The sequence below is a fragment of the Schistocerca nitens genome, chromosome 6, assembly GCF_023898315.1.
Source record: "Schistocerca nitens isolate TAMUIC-IGC-003100 chromosome 6, iqSchNite1.1, whole genome shotgun sequence".
NCBI classification, from domain to species: domain Eukaryota; kingdom Metazoa; phylum Arthropoda; class Insecta; order Orthoptera; family Acrididae; genus Schistocerca; species Schistocerca nitens.
Window position 1 is genome coordinate 706,848,349 of NC_064619.1, and position 18,460 is coordinate 706,866,808.

Below are 18,460 nucleotides of genomic sequence, written 5' to 3' on the forward strand. Positions count from 1 at the left end.
CGAATTTTAACTTGATACGTTTACCCGTTCCTGAGAAAAAAAGGTTCTTAACAGTCGGACAAACAATCAGATAGAAAGATAGATAGACGAAACACAAGGCGATGCCGTTGTTTCACACTTAGGCACGAAAAGGCACGGAACCAAAAAATTGATAAAAGACTGCACATACACAATGTGATCAAAAGTATCCGAATACCTGGCAGAAGATGACTTACAAGTTCGTGGAGCCCTCCATCGTTACGGCTGGAATTCAGTATGGTATTGACTCACCCTTAGCCTTTCTGATAGCTTCCAGTCTCGGAGGCATACGTTCAGTCAGGTGTTGGAAGGTTTCCTGGGGAATGGCAGCCCAGACTTTACGGAGTGCTGCATTGAGGAGAGGTATCGGTACCGGACGGTGAGGCCTGGCACGAAGTCGGCGTTCCAGACATCCCAAAGGTATTCTATAGAACTCAGGTCCGGACTGTGTGCAGGCCAGTCCATTACAGGGATGTTTATTCTCGTACAACCACGCCACCACAGGCCGTGCGTTATGGACAGGGCCTCGGTCATGTTGTAGGATGCAGTCCCCGTCCCCGAATTGCGCTTCAACACTGGGAAGTAAGAAGATGCTTAAAACATCAATGTAGGCCTGTGCTGTGACAGTGCCACGCGAAACAACAAGGTGTGCAAGCCCCGGCCATGAAAAAGATGACTACACCATAACATCACCGCCTCCGAATTTTACTTTTGGCACTGCACACGCAGGCAGATAACGTTCACCGGGCACTCACCATACCCACACCCTGGCACCGGATCGCCACATGGTGTACCGTGATTCGTCACACCACACAACGTTTTTCCACTGTTCAATCGTCCAATGTTTACGCTCCTTACAACAAGCGAAGCGTCGTTTGGCATTTACCGGCGTGATGTGTGGTTTATGAGCAGCCGCTCGAGCATGAGAGCCAAGTTTCCTCAAAAAAATAGTTCAAATGGCTCTGAGCACTATGGGACTTCAGAGGTCATGCGTCCCATAGAACTTAGAATTACTTAAACCTAACTAACCTAAGGACATCACACACATCCATGCCCGAGGCAGAATTCGAACCTGCGACCGAAGCGGTCGCGCGGTTCCAGACTTTAGCGCCTAGAACCGCTCGGCTACCCCGGCCGGCCAAGTTTCTTCACCTCCCACCTAACTGTCATAGTACTTCCAGTGCATCCTGATGCAGTTTGGAATTCCTGTGTGATGGCCTGTATAGATGTCTGCCGATTACACATTACGACCGTATTCCACTGTCGGCGGTCTCGGTCAGACAACAGACGAGATCGGCCTGTACGCTTTTGTGCTTTACGTGTCTCTTCACGTTTCCACTTCACTATTACATAGGAAAAAGTGGACCCACGGATGTTTAGGAGTGTGTAAATCTCGCGTACAGACGTATGAACAGGTGACACCCAATCACCTGACCACGTTCGAAGTCCGTGAGTTCCGCGGAGCACCCCATTCTGTTCTCCGACGATGTTTAATAACTACTGAGGTCGTTGATATGGAGTACCTGGCAGTAGGTGGCAGCACAATGCAAAAAAAACGGCTCTGAGCACTATTGGACTTAGCTTCTGAGGTCATCAGTCCCCTAGAACTTAGAACTTCTTAAACCTAACTAACCTAAGACATCACACACATCCATGCCCGAGGCAGGATTCGAACCTGCGACCATAGCGTTCGCGCGGTTCCTGACTGTATCGCCAAGAACAGCTCGGCCACCCCGGCCGGCAGCACAATGCACTTAATATGAAAAATGTATATTTTTGGGGGTTGTCCGGATATTTCTGATCACAAGATAAAGTTCACTGAAAGATGTAGTCAAATACAAGTACGTCTTTCAGCATCACTCTTTATTCTGCAAACTCGTATAGCATGAAGGAGATTAGAAGCATAGCTGGTGCTTTCTGCTTATCACCGACGTCACAGAGGCTTCACGCCAGAGACGTTCGTAGTTCGTGGCCTGCCGGCAGAGTGCGGCAGGCGTCGCAGCAGACGTTTGTTCCAATCCCACCAACACAATGCCCCTCACTCACACACACACACACACACAGGGCCGCTAGCGCGCACCCGTCCCTTGTTCCGCGCCACACAATGGCGGCCGAGTTAAATGTGGAATATGTATCGCAGGCGTCGCGCGGCGTCGCGGCGCCGGCGCTCCGTGATTTGCTGCTCTCATTGTTGATCGGCGCTGGTTAGGGCGGGCGCCGGATGCCGCGACTAATGACGCCCGCGGCGAGCTGGCGGCGGCTGCCGGGCCCGCCATTCTGCTGTGCCGCCTCCTCTCCCGTCTCTCTGCCGCTGGAGCGCGCCGGCTATCGACGGAACCTCATTGCGAGACAATGGCGCCGCCATCGGACTCCATCGAGCGGACCCGGTTGTCGCTGTCCGGATGAGTTAGCCGCCGCAACGCCGCTAAATAGCGTGTAATGCTTTATTTCACGCCCGGCCTGGCACGTGTCGCTGACGCAGTATGAATGTTTACGTTGCGACGGGAAAATCCTCTCACAGACGTAGGCAGTCACGAATAACGTACGGCGTGCCGAGGGAAAGAACGCGAGCGACATCGTTTCGGTGTCCAATACTGCTCACGTACACACGCTCCCGTTTACACTGTCAACACACAAGTGAGAGAAGCGAGCTGAGAATTAAAACTGTTTGGCGTGCTGGTATCTGCTTCTGTCTAGAATGAGATTTTCACTGTGCAGCGGAGTGTGCGCTGATATGAAACTTCCTGGCAGATTAACACTGTGTGCCAGACCGAGACTCGAACTCGGGACCTTTGGCTTTCGCGGGCAAGTGCTCTACCGTCTAAGCTACCCTAGCACGACTCACGCCCCGTCCTCACAGTGGAAGGTAGGAGACGAGGTACTGGCAGAAGTAAAGCTGTGAAGGTAGGAGACGAAGTACTGGCAGAAGTAAAGCTGTGAGGACGGGGCGTGAGTCGTGATTGGGTAGCTCAGACAGTAGAGCACTTGCCCGCGAAAGCCAAAGTTCCCGAGTTCGAGTCTCGATCCAGCACACAGTTTTAACCTGCCAGGAAGTTTCTGCTTCAGTCTAGTTTTACGCTCCAACACTGTAGCAGATAGTATTGTCGACAGTGCTATGACGCATCCTGATGTACCCCTTACGCATCGTTTGTTGTCTGGAACATTCAGCGCACACAGTACCTTTTACGAACCGGAGGCATTGTCCTGCTGTTTGGTTCAATAGTGGCCAAGCGCCTTTATTTGAAGCGATGGCAGCCACTGTTGAGGTTTCGCGATGGAACGTTTAAAGGTACATCTGTGGGTAAGACCGAATTTTGCGTCAAGATATTTGAAACGTAATAAGTAAACTAAACTAAGCTCCTACAGAACAGGCCATGAAAGCCCCACGGCACCGACCGGTCGCCGTGTCATCCTCAGACCATAGGCGTCACTTGATGCGGATATGGAGGGGTATGTGGTCAGCACACCGCTCTCCTGGCCGTATGTCAGTTTCCGAGACCGGAGCCGCTACTTCTCAATCAAGTAGCTCCTTAGCTTGGCTCACAAGGTCTCAGTGCACCCCACCTGCCAACAGCGCTCTGCAGACCGGATGGTCAGCCATCCAAGAGCTAGCCCAGCCCGACAGCGTTTCTGACGGGAACCGATGTTACCACTGCGGCAAGGGCGTTGGCACGTAATAAATAAATAAAATATAAAAAGTGAAGTACTACGAACGACTGTATCGACTGTTGGATACAACAGCAGAAACAAATGTAGAATGGCGCCCATCAATTATTGTTGTGAAGCGGACGGCATCTTTTTGTTTTAGAAGCGATGCAAATCGGACACTTTTCTGCAATTACGGCAGGTTCATACGGCACCCCGCCATTATCATTTATATTTTGTAGAGGCGCAATCATAGAAGGCGCACTCGCATATTCATGCATACAGCAATGCTCTGTATGTAGGCAATCAGTGAGATTTCATGCCAGAACCACGAGCAAATTGCACTTTATCATTTCGGGCGACAAAAGACAGAGTCGCTTTCCCGTCGATGAATCCTATGATTCACTTGTAAGTAACAATGCTAGTAACATGTATCTATGGATTACTATTTCCGCAGCTTTATATCTTTCTTCAGGGTCATAAGGGAACTACGACCAAAAATTTAAAGAACGATTGTTTAGAAGCGAAAATCTTGTAATCGATGTAGCAAAATCTAGAAAAATGAGAGAGAATAAGGTTCAGTATTTTTTTTACCAGCTGTAGAAAAAAAAATCATTGCTTTTGATGGTTGGGCTCTTGCCCTGGACCTTCCTTTAGGTGGTCGACGAAGAGACTACCAAAGTAATTTGGATTCTACTCGAAGGAAATAGTGCGATTCAGATCTCGATGAAGTAATTTTCTAGAGTGTAAAGCTTTTTTCACAATTTTGTCGGACAGTATAATTTCAATAGCTCTTGGTCATTTCAGGCTCATCACTGGATCGGTATTATTAAACTTTAGTTATTTGTGCATCACAATGTTTTACGAATTTGATCAGGTATGCGTGATATGCAGCACAATATGCACAACAACGGCCACGAACATTTCTTCTGCGATCCCAGTTTCGTCTAAATAAGACCAGTAATTACTGTAAAATGAGTGAATACGTTAATTTTTATTTTATCAGGTGTGTCTGGTATAAGGTAGTTGTTTGTTTTCGTCATGGAAGAGACACTTCGCATTTTCGTTAGGATTGCACGGAATAAACAAGGAACTGTTTCATTGTCTGTAAAATAAACGTTATTTAAAAATTATTATAAGAACTGTGCTACAGGAATTGTTATACAACATTTCATATCCACAAATTAAAATCCTGATTGATGGAAGTCGTCATATAACGCCATACATTGCCTTGATCTTCTTTTCTCTACTAGTAACTTCTATAACGAATACATCTGAAGCAGTTTAGCTGCGACATGAATTGCAAGTTATTCAGAAAACTAATTATTTGATGCATATCGATGTGGTTTAAGTGATTAAAATTCGCGAGTGAGTACGCACTACGTTTTCTTGCCTCGCCTGCGGCTGCTTATTCGCCGATTAGTGCCCTTATAGGAACGGCTGTACAAGTTGATGTCTTAAGTGGCTCTTCGTTCAGGAATTAGGAGTAAACTTATCTTTTTTTAATACTTGCAGTGCACCTTAGCAGCTAAAATTTTGACAGTGAATTTCTTTCAGGATGTTCTCTGGGTGAAAAGTTTCAGGGTAGGTTTCGACATGTCAGATTGGATTATGGAGAGGTAGATGTAAAAGCAAAATTGAGCTTCAATTTGTATCTTTTCGATACCTCGTACCCTCAGGGGCTGGAGAGCCCATAAGAACAATATTTTTGGAGGTGCTTGGTGGAGGCCAAACCTGTAAGTGGACAAGGGAGCAGTGAGAGAAAGCGTGAGCAGAAGTTTTGGACAAAGAGTATGTCTGGGTTGCATTTCCTTTCTCATATTTATCCGAAAACTGCACCCTCACAAATCCAGTAACATCGATCACAAGTTTCAGTATTATTCTAAGCTGTCAACCCATTTTCCCGTGTAAGACCTACTAACCATACGTGTATTACTGACACTGCTTAGCGCCTGATATGTAAGACCGCAAGTACCAGTATACCTTATACGTGTGGACGACACGGTGGAAGTCCTAGTGGAAAATGCGTTTGAGAACCGGCTGCACTGTTTGTGTGTGAGTTGGGAGCCTTGGCAGAAGGATGGGTCAAAATTACATTTCAGTAATGAAGGACGAAATTTACTTATTCAGTCGCGTCGAAAAAAAAAAAAAAAAGCACGGTGCTCCTATACCACAGAAATAGACTCCCGTAACAGGAAGTAATACAAGTAATAACAGCGAACACCCTCTCCTATTCGTTCAATTTTTAAGAGGATTTTGTTGGAACATTTTCCAACTACGAAACCATTTTCTCCAGAAATTTGGAACTAGTAAACGAAGAGTTAGGCGTTTCAAAATTTTATTACATTAAATTCGATATCATGTCTTCCGATCGCTGCCTAAACCTAATTCGAGTTTGTCTTTTTTTTTAACGGTGGTGGAGGAAAGAATAGTGTTTAACGTCGATTTTATTCAGCACCGATTGCAATCTCGAACTGGAGGAAGTTGACGAAGGAAAACGTCTATATCGTTCTGTCATCACCACGTTTGGCTTAATCGGTTTTGCCGGCCGCGGTGGTCTAGCGAGTCTGACGCTGCAGTCCGGAACCACGGGACTGCTACGGTCGCAGGTTCGAATCCTGCCTCGGGCATGGGTGTGTGTGATGTCCTTAGGTTAGTTAGGTTTAAGTAGTTCTAAGTTCTAGGGGACTTATGACCTAAGATGTTCAGTCCCATGGTGCTCAGAGCCATTTGAACCATTTGAGCCTTAATCGGTTTTCTGAAGCCGCCATTACGACATCTGGATTAATCGATTTTCTGCAGCCTTAGACCGGTTACTGCATTAAAATCTTACCTTGCAACTAATCTCAACCGACAGTCCTGCAGTTACCTTTGGATTTATTACACTATAAGGACTGCCCAGAAATCCGAAAACAAGGTCACGTGTCAGTGTAAGGGCTTTTACTTTTTGCAAAACCTACAAGTGTGGTTAAAAAGTACTGACATCGCTTAGTACGCCAGAGGAGTAATTTTGCGAGGGGTAACACTTACTGTATCTAGGAACGCGACGATTGAGTGCGGTGGCGCCAAAGTTTCTGAGTACTGTGTCTGGTGCCCTAATTATTCATCCAAAAAATTTTAGCCATCAGTTTAAGATGAATGCGCGAACCGCCCCTGTGGGAAGCTTATTATATTGAGCGCGACGGGAGATTGATCACCTTTTAAAGGGGACCTCATATGGTCGCCGTGGACGTCAGTGTTTGAGAACTGCTTGCGTGTCATGGGCGTGCATTACGTATTTCGTTACGAAACCGAACTAGAGGATCATACCGCACTGTAAATTACAAAAGGGCTCCACAATATTTACCTCCATCTCGACTGAGGAGTGCACACCAGTGGTGTAGAGGCTGCCGCGGTTAATCAAGAGTGGTTGTGAGCTTAGTACTTCAACTGCAGCATGTGCTCATGCGGTAGAGCCATCCTGTTATACTCTGATCAAAAATATCCCAGAATCCCTACATAATGTGGAATCGACGACAAGATGTCACTAGAGGCGGACCCGCCGTAATAAAAGAAAGCCAGGTCTGTTTTCGATCGAAGAATAGTCACTGGATGTCCGCTGAGTAGCTGATCCGTCAGGGACATTACATCCCTTGTAACGCTCCCCAAGCCTACTGCTGGTGATGTAACTGTGAATTGAAAACGCGAAGGAACTACCGTAGTTAAACCTAGACCATGCAGACCTCGAGTATTTAAGTACAGAGCCCATCGAGCATTTCAGAGGATTGTTGTAAGTACTCGCATGGAATCAGCGAGTGAATCATTTTTTAGTTCTTAAGTACTACCTGCAGTCCAGCTGACTGAGAGTGCGGAATTAAAAAGGATGGGTTACACAGGCCGAGTACCTCCTCATAATCCGCTCATTTCAGCAGTCAGTGCTGAGTGACGCTTGAGCTGACGTAACGAGCAACGACACTGGACATTCGATGACTGGTTACCAAGCTGTAGGCAGTGACAGTCCGATGGAAGGGTTTGGGTTTGGTGAAAGTATGGAGAACGTTACCTGCCCTCATTTGCAGTACTAACAGTGAAGTATGGAGAAGACGGAATTACGACAAGGGGGGGTGTTCTTGGTGGTTGAGGTGTGGTCCGTTGTTTGCACTTAAGTGGAGACGTACGCTAAAACTGCCAAAATAGTGAAATATTTTTTACTGGATCTTCATTTACTACATGGTATTGAAATTTAAATTCCTGAATATTACATTCCAGTTCCACTCTTAAGCGTGATGAAAATAATAATTACCAAAAGCTTGCACGAAGCCACGCTCCTCTGTTTTTCTACGTTTCCTCATATTGTTCATGCCTGTGATGTTTTCTTCCAGTTCTATGTAGTCACAGTGTGGGGAACTTTTCGGTGTTTAGAAGATCTAGAACTTCTACAAAAATGTATGCATTGAAAAACTCAAAATCCAAATGATGGGAAAACATTGCCCCAGGACAACATTTGTTTCCATAACTGCTGATGAAGTTGCATCGTATGATATCTGTTTAGTTTATAATTGGGCTGATATTGCCAGACTACGGACTCTACAGAGGCTAGGATTTGATTCAGGAGCTTTCGCACTGCCGCGATCTTGAAGGAAATCGATAACAGGAGAAGTGATGCAGCTGACAATATTGTTATTCAGTTTGAAAATCAAATTAACCCATCAGAATAAGCAAAGAGAAGACTACTTGAAGATGAAGAGGAGAATGGTTTGCACTAGTTCAGCCAGGTGAGGTAAAGCTTAATACAAACACTGTCAAATCTTTGGTTGGTTGGTTGATTTGGGCGAGGGTACCAAACAGCGAGGTCATCTGTCCCATTGGGTTGGGGAAGGATGGAGGAGGAAGTCAGCCGTGCCATTTCAAAGGAACCAGCCCGGCATTTACCTGAAGCGATTTAGAGGAATCACGGGAAATCTAAATGAGGATGGCCGGATGCGTCCTCCCGAATGCGAGTCCTGTGTGCAAACCACTGTGCGAGCGCTCTCGCTGTCCAATCTTTGATTCATATTTCCTGGAACTGACATTTTGTCACCATATGTAACTTTTCCTTGCAAAGCACTTAAATCACTTAAATTTGACATTCAATCAGTCAATACTACAATGAGACTTTCATTTACTGCAATTCTAACGCATTTATGTATGAGAAAAGCAACAAGATTTTGTATGAAACTTCCTGGCAGATTAAAACTGTGTGCCCGACCGAGACTCGAATGCGGGACCTTTGCACTTGCCCGCGAAAGGCAAAGGTCCCGAGTTCGAGTCTCGATCGGGCACACAGTTTTAATCTGCCAGGAAGTTTCATATCAGCGCACACTCCACTGCAGAGTGAAAATCTCATTCTGGGAAGATTTTGTATATTTTATTTACAGAAATTTAGAGAACTGTAAAAATCTACCAAAGGAAGATATCAATATTCTGTTCCACATTTATTTGTGATACTGGTATATCAAACTTTGTGCAAAAGTACATTAATTTCGTTCTGACAGTTTTCAAAAAGGAACTTTTATACTCACCTTGTTCAAAGAATTTCAGTTGATTATAATTAAAAATGTATAATTTCAATAAGCATAAAAAAGTATGTTCGTATTCATATAACATTCCTTAACAACTATACCAATTTCGTTACACTGTCTTCAAAATTTTGGACTTTTTAAGGTTTTTTCAAAGTATTGCAACTTTTTATACGTCCTTCCCTCCTTAAGAAAACACTACATGCGCAAGCATATGAACATATTTTATAACATCGAGTACTGCGTTCAGTCGATGAACGGATCTGAAACTACGATTCTTTGTATCAGCATGAGAATGCACCCTGTCATCTGTGAGGCAAAGTTTTGTGGACTTTAACACTTCTGAAACGAGGTAGCCTGCCGAGAGACCCTATCTGAACACAATCGAACACTTTTGGGATGGGTCAGAAGAGCGACTTCGCTCCAGACTCCAGCAACCAATGTCACTCTCTTGTCTGGATTCGACTCTTAAGGAACAATGGGCTGTCATTACGCCATAGACGTTCAGACACCTCTTTGAAAGTGTCCTCAGCAGAGACCGAGCCGTGGGAAAGGATCGTCGCACCCTATGTTAATGTATACTAAATGCTGCCCGAATGCTTTTGATCAGATAGCGTTTGCTTTGCACTCAGACTGTAATAGCGCGACTTGTTCAGTACACCACGCATTTAGAAAACATCAATCTTGTAAAACACAAAAATCTCCTTACTCACACGAAGTGCTGAGTGCTGTCGACAAGGAATTTCAAACTGATTCCGTATTTATAGATTTCCAGAAGGCTTTTAACACTGTACCTCACAAGTGGATTCTAATCAAATTGTGTGTTTATGGAATATCGTCTCAGTTATGCGACTGGATTGGTGATTTTCTGTCAGAGAGGTCATAATTCGTAGAAACTGACGGAAAGTCGCCGACTAGAACTGATTTCCGGTGTTTCCCAAGGTAGTATTATAGGTCCTCTGCTGTGCCTTAGCTATATAAACGATTTAGGAGACAATCTGAGCAGATGTCTTAGGTTGTTTGCAGATGATACTGTCGTTTGTCGTCTAGTAAAGTCATCAGTCAAATTCCAAAAGATTTAGAAAAGATACCTGTATGGTGCGAAAATTGGCAATAATGAAAGATGTGTGGTCATACACATTAGTACTAAAAGGAATCAGTTAAACTTCGATTACACGATGAATAAATCTAACAAAAGGCCTTAAATTCAACTAAATATCTTGGAATTACAATTACGAACAACTTTAATTGCAAAGAAAGCACAAAAAATGTTGTGGGGAAGGCGAACCAAAGACTGCGTTTTATGGGCTGAACACTATGAAGATGCAACAGATCTACTAAAGATAATGCCTGCACTACGCTTGCCAATCCTCTTTTGGAGTACTGCTACTCGGTGTGGATCCTTGTTGTTGTTGTTGTGGTCTTCAGTCCTGAGACTGGTTTGATGCAGCTCTCCATGCTACTCTATCCTGTGCAAGCTTCTTCATCTCCCAGTACCTACTGCAACCTACATCCTTCTGAATCTGCTTAGTGTATTCATCTCTTGGTCTCCCTCTACGATTTTTACCCTCCACGCTGCCCTCCAATGCTAAATTTGTGATCCCTTGATGCCTCAAAACATGTCCTACCAACCGATCCCTTCTTCTAGTCAAGTTGTGCCACAAACTTCTCCCAAATCCTATTCAATACCTCCTCATTAGTTACGTGATCTACCCACCTCATCTTCAGCATTCTTCTGTAGCACCACATTTCGAAAGCTTCTATTCTCTTCTTGTCCAAACTGGTTATCGTCCATGTTTCACTTCCATACATGTCTACACTCCATACAAATACTTTCAGAAACGACTTCCTGACACTTAAATCTATACTCGACTTTAACAAATTTCTCTTCTTCAGAAACGATTTCCTTGCTATTGCCAGTCTACATTTTATATCCTCTCTACTTCGATCATCATCAGTTATTTTGCTCCCCAAATAGCAAAACTCCTTTTATACTTTAAGTGTCTCATTTCCTAATCTAGTCCCCTCAGCATCACCTGATTTAATTTGACTACATTCCATTATCCTCGTTTTGCTTTTGTTGATGTTCATCTTATATCCTCCTTTCAAGACACTGTCCATTCCGTTCAACTGCTCTTCCAAGTCCTTTGCTGTCTCTGACAGAATTACAATGTCATCGGCGAACCTCAAAGTTTTTACTTCTTCTCCATGAATTTTAATACCTACTCCGAATTTTTCTTTTGTTTCCTTTACTGCTTGCTCAATATACAGATGGAATAACATCGGGGAAAGGCTACAATTCTGTCTCACTCGTTTCCCAACCACTGCTTCCCTTTCATGCCCCTCGACTCTTATAACTGCCATGTGGTTTCTGTACAAATTGTAAATAGTCTTTCGCTCCCTGTATTTTACCCCTGCCACCTTCAGAATTTGAAAGAGAGTATTCCAGTTAACGTTGTCAAAAGCTTTCTCTAAGTCTACAAATGCTAGAAACGTAGGTTTGCCTTTTGTTAATCTTTCTTCTAAGATAAGTCGTAAGGTTAGTATTGCCTCACGTGTTCCAACATTTCTACGGAATCCAAACTGATCTTCCCCGAGGTCCGCTTCTACCAGTTTTTCCATTCGTCTGCAAAGAATTCGCGTTAGTATTTTGTAGCTGTGACTTATTAAACTGATAGTTCGGTAATTTTCACATCTGTCAACACCTGCTTTCTTTGGGATTGGAATTATTATATTCTTCTTGAAGTCTGTGGGTATTTCACACTTCTGTGGGTATTTCATACATCTTGCTCACCAGATGGTAGAGTTTTGTCATGACTGGCTCTCCCAAGGCCATCAGTAGTTCTAATGGAATGTTGTCTACTCCGGGGGCATTGTTTCGACTCAGGTCTTTCAGTGCTCTGTCAAACTCTTCACGCAGTATCTTATCTCCCATCTCATCTTCATCTACATCCTCTTCCATTTCCATAATATTGTCCTCAAGTACATCGCCCTTGTATAAACCCTCTATATACTCCTTCCACCTTTCTGCCTTCCCTTCTTTGCTTAGAACTGGGTTGCCATCTGAGCTCTTGATATTCATACAAGTGGTTCTCTTCTCTCCAAAGGTCTCTTTAATTTTCCTGTAGGCAGTATCTATCTTACCCCTAGTGAGACAAGCCTCTACATCCTTACATTTGTCATCTAGCCATCCCTGCTTAGCCATTTTGCACTTTCTGTCGATCTCATTTTTGAGACGTTTGTATTCCCTTTTGCCTGATTCATTTACTGCATTTTTATATTTTCTCCTTTCATCAATTAAATTCAATATTTCTTCTGTTACCCAAGGATTTCTATTAGCCCTCGTCTTTTTACCTACTTAATCCTCTGCTGCCTTCACTACTTCATCCCTCAGAGCTACCCATTCTTCTTCTACTGTATTTCTTTCCCCCATTGCTGTCAGTTGTTCCCTTATGCTCTTCCTGAAACTCTCTACAACCTCTGGTTCTTTCAGTTCATCCAGGTCCCATCTCCTTAAATTCCCACCTTTTTGCAGTTTCTTCAGTTTCAATCTGCAGTTCATAACCAATAGATTGTGGTCAGAATCCACATCTGCCCCTGGAAATGTCTTACAATTTAAAACCTGGTTCCTAAATCTCTATCTGATACCCATTAGTATCTCCAGGATTCTTCCAGGTATACAACCTTCTTTTATGATTCTTGAACCAAGTGTTAGCTATGATTAAGTTATGCTCTGTGCAAAATTCTACAAGGCGGCTCCCTCTTTCATTTCTTCCCCCCAATCCATATTCACCTACTATGTTTCCTTCTCTCCCTTTTCCTACTGACGAATTCCAGTCACCCATGACTATTAAATTTTCGTCTCCCTTCACTACCTGAATAATTTCTTTTATCTCGTCATACATTTCATCAATTTCTTCATCATCTGCAGAGCTAGTTGGCATATAGACTTGTACTACTGTAGTAGGCATGGGCTTTGTGTCTATCTTGGCCACAATACTGCGTTCACTATGCTGTTTGTAGTAGCTAACCCGCACTCCTATTTTGTTATTCATTATTAAACCTACTCCTGCATTACCCCTATTTGATTTTGTATTTATAACCCTGTAATCACCTGACCAAAAGTCTTGTTCCTCCTGCCACCGAACTTCACTAATTCCCACTATATCTAACTTTAACCTATCCATTTCCCTTTTTAAATTTTCTAACCTATCTGCCCGATTAAGGGATCTGACATGCCACGCTCCGATCCGTAGAATGCCAGTTTTCTTTCTCCTGATAACGACGTCCTCTTGAGTAGTCCCCGCCCGGAGATCCGAATGGGGGACTATTTTACCTCCGGAATATTTTACCCAAGAGGACGCCATCATCATTTAATCATACAGTAAAGCTGCATGTCCTCGGGAATAATTACGGCTGTAGTTTCCCCTTGCTTTCAGCCGTTCGCAGTACCAGCACAGCAAGGCCGTTTTGGTTAATGTTACAAGGCCAGATCAGTCAATCATCCAGACTGTTGCCCCTGCAACTACTGAAAAGGCTGCTGCCCCTCTTCAGGAACCACACGTTTGTCTGGCCTCTCAACAGATACCCTTCCGTTGTGGTTGCACCTACGGTACGGCCATCTGTATCGCTGAGGAACGCAATCCTCCCCACCAACGGCAAGGTCCATGGTTCGTGGGGGATGTGTGGATTCTTACCGGATAGGAATAACGGAGTAAAGTACACCGAGAAAGTTCAAGGAAGTGCAGCACGTTTTGTATTATCATGAAATAAGGAATAGAGTTTCACAGACATGATACAAGAATTGGGGTAGACATCATTAAAACAAAGGCGGTTCTCGTTGTGGCGGTATCTTCTCACGAAATTTCAGTCACCAACTTTCTCCTCCGAATGCGAAAATAGTTTGTTGACGGCGACATACATATGGAGAAACGATCATCATAATAAAATAAGGGAAATTAGAGCGCGCACGGGAAGATACAGGTGTTCCTTTTTTCCGCGCGTTGTTACAAAATTCAATAATAGTGAATTATTGTGAAGGTCGATCTATGAACCCTTTGCCAGGCACTTAAGTGTGGTTTTCAGAGTACCCACTCAGATGTAAATTTAGTTGTAAAAGTTAGTCGCCATGAATAAAAATACATCTGCTACTGCTCCTACCAGCACTAAAGCAACCTTCACCTAAATAGTTTTTTATTCAGTATAATAGGGCATTAAGAAAGTTGTGTTCAGTAGATAACCGTGCACCTTGCAGAAGCCTTTCTAAGCACCCTGGAATTCTTTCACTCACTTCCCATTACATTTACCCCGTAATGATTTTAGTGGCTGCAATAAATATCAGTATGAGCTGAATTGTGATCTATAAGCAGTCACTGTAGAAGACATAAAATAATTTTTATTCACACTTTTCTTCGTTGTCTCGGAATCAGAGTGGGATTATATACTTTAGTGGAAAGGCATTCAATAACTTCCATCTCGCGCGAGATCGAGTATTTCAACAAGTTCAAATAAAACCTGAAACCTCATTAGTTACTGTTTCACAAATTATGCGAACATCTACATTAAAACACTGAAACACGCTGCGGCCGTTTCTTCTTTTGTCTGTCGCAGAAGGAATAGTTACCCTTTCGTTTTCCGGACTCCACACAAGAAGGACACATTCTATATTTCTCGATGCGGTACCACGCCATGTTCTGAACTGTACGTTTACCTTTGAGGAAATAGGTGAATTCTTAATTCTTTATTCTACTTCTGCATATTTTGTTTACGTAGAAAAAACTTGTAGATGAATTTGTAGAATTTGCTTGAAGACATCGCTATGTAAATTTAACCTGGTGATGCTGTTTCACTGAAAAAAGACAAGTTCGCAATCTGAATCATAAAAAGAGAGGTAAAGGTATATCCATTAAGAACGAATTTTTGAGACTTCATTAATATAAAAAATAAAGGAAAGTAAAAGTAAGATGGTGATTTTAGTGCTTCAGGTGTTCTACATTGTCCCTCTACGCCTCCCATACACACAACTCATAGAACGATCGTACAACCAGGTGAAACTATAAAAAAAATTCCTCCCTGGGATGTTGTTCAACTCGACGATCACACTAGATTGAATGTCCGTTGTGTCGTCAAAGCGTTGACAGTTCATTTGAATTTCTGCAATTTCATCGATTTGTGGTACATTCGCGTTGATAGCACCAAGTCTCATCATCCGTGATGATGTTTTCCAGAAACGAGATGTCCACGTTTTACCATCAAATCAAGTTACAGTAAGCGTCAACGAGTCGTTTTCTTTCGAGGGCCAAGGTGTACGAGACAAACTCTGCACATACATTTCTCTTCTTCAAAACATTCTGGAGACTGTCTTGAACTCTTCATTAGGACAAAGTGCTCGATTTCGATCTGCGACAGAATAACGTTAACCCACTGCGGCTACACGTCCACTACTCAGCACTGCCAGCTCACAACTGACTGATCGAGTGCACACCCGTTGTTTAGAGTTGTTAGTTCAAGTTGCCACTGTAGTTATTGCGATGACGTTGCTTACACGCCGGAAATAAAATCAGTCTCAGAACTTTTTAGATGGCTCCTGTAGACAGATATGTGCAGGTAAGTAGAAAGAGATAATATAACTGACAACTGTAAAGGGACGGAGAGGTGCTATCTTCGGATGAAGAAATTATTAATAATACACTCCTGGAAATTGAAATAAGAACACCGTGAATTCATTGTCCCAGGAAGGGGAAACTTTATTGACACATTCCTGGGGTCAGATACATCACATGATCACACTGACAGAACCACGGGCACATAGACACAGGCAACAGAGCATGCACAATGTCGGCACTAGTACAGTGTATATCCACCTTTCGCAGCAATGCAGGCTGCTATTCTCCCATGGAGACGATCGTAGAGATGCTGGATGTAGTCCTGTGGAACGGCTTGCCATGCCATTTCCACCTGGCGCCTCAGTTGGACCAGCGTTCGTGCTGGACGTGCAGACCGCGTGAGACGACGCTTCATCCAGTCCCAAACATGCTCAATGGGGGACAGATCCGGAGATCTTGCTGGACAGGTTAGTTGACTTACACCTTCTAGAGCACGTTGGGTGGCACGGGATACATGCGGACGTGCATTGTCCTGTTGGAACAGCAAGTTCCCTTGCCGGTCTAGGAATGGTAGAACGATGGGTTCGATGACGGTTTGGATGTACCGTGCACTATTCAGTGTCCCCTCGACGATCACCAGTGGTGTACGGCCAGTGTAGGAGATCGCTCCCCACACCATGATGCCGGGTGTTGGCCCTGTGTGCCTCGGTCGTATGCAGTCCTGATTGTGGCGCTCACCTGCACGGCGCCAAACACGCATACGACCATCATTGGCACCAAGGCAGAAGCGACTCTCATCGCTGAAGACGACACGTCTCCATTCGTCCCTCCATTCACGCCTGTCGCGACACCACTGGAGGCGGGCTGCACGATGTTGGGGCGTGAGCGGAAGACGGCCTAACGGTGTGCGGGACCGTAGCCCAGCTTCATGGAGACGGTTGCGAATGGTCCTCGCCGATACCCCAGGAGCAACAGTGTCCCTAATTTGCTGGGAAGTGGCGGTGCGGTCCCCTACGGCACTGCGTAGGATCCTACAGTCTTGGCGTGCATCCGTGCGTCGCTGCGGTCCGGTCCCAGGTCGACGGGCACGTGCACCTTCCGCCGACCACTGGCGACAACATCGATGTACTGTGGAGACCTCACGCCCCACGTGTTGAGCAATTCGGCGGTACGTCCACCCGGCCTCCCGCATGCCCACTATACGCCCTCGCTCAAAGTCCGTCAACTGCACATACGGTTCACGTCCACGCTGTCGCGGCATGCTACCAGTGTTAAAGACTGCGATGGAGCTCCGTATGCCACGGCAAACTGGCTGACACTGACGGCGGCGGTGCACAAATACTGCGCAGCTAGCGCCATTCGACGGCCAACACCGCGGTTCCTGGTGTGTCCGCTGTGCCGTGCGTGTGATCATTGCTTGTACAGCCCTCTCGCAGTGTCCGGAGCAAGTATGGTGGGTCTGACACACCGGTGTCAATGTGTTCTTTTTTCCATTTCCAGGAGTGTAGTATAAGAGTAAAATATATCGGCTAATTTTATTACTTTTTGTGAACCGGTATCTGTTACTCTGTTTCGTGAAAATAAGAGAATTTTCGGCAATCCATGTATGAAATAAGACAGCCCCAGCCGTTGGAGAGCCGAAAATAATGGCAGTACTGCTGCTGAAGCTACACCATTCCCGAGAATAAAGCCTGCATCGAGACATGTTTCTAAATTTTGTAGTAAAATCTAATTCATGTAGATAGATTTCCATCTGTGGACCTAATTACTTTAAAAAGCACGCAGGAATAAGATTTAAGTTGCTTTTGCTTGACAGTAACAGTAGTTTCGCCTGGAAATGTGCTGAAAGGATGGAATTATCATTTTGCTTAGGAAAATGAACGCTCGAATTCAATCACAGCTGTTTTACTTATACAATATCCTTAAACAACGTCATCGTTAAATTTCTGGAAATTTTACTTTAGATTTTTTTCCTCATCGTTATTTATTCTGCTAGTGCTGTATCGAAAGACGCGCAGTGGCTCCATGCGGTACTGTCATTTGGGTTGCCTGCTCTACAGGCGTTAAGTGGCGAGACGACGTATGGCTAAAGCTATAGTTGCTGTCTGATCTACAGAGGCCAACGTCTTTGCCGCCCTACTTTGCTTCGCTTGTCACGTGGGCCGAAGAAGAGCGTTGCTTGGTATCACCCCGCCTTCCTGGTACTTATGTGGGCTATATGGCCAGACAAGCAGGGTTGCTCCTTCTGGAGCCGACGCACAGCCTTGTTGTTTCGTCGAGCGCCAGCGAACAACAACCTGCAACCAGACGTTGACTGCCATCACTCGTCCACTTCTTCATCGCTTTTTATGATGGGACAGAAGAATTTCTTGAAAATAATACCAACTGGAATAGGACTATGATTTAGGCTGATACCTGTCAAATATTGTACCTGATTGCCTGACTTCTAAACGATAGTTTAGTACTGTAAACAGGGTGATTCTGTTATGATGTTAGAAACTTTCATGCATAATAGAAAAGGATAAATATATACAGTTGAGGTTATGGGCCCTGCTTCTGAAACGCTTTAGTCGAAAATTATATGAGAAAATCGTTCGGGTACCTCTAACAGTGTGATATGTGCACCAGTAGCGTTGTCGCTAAGATTGTGGGACA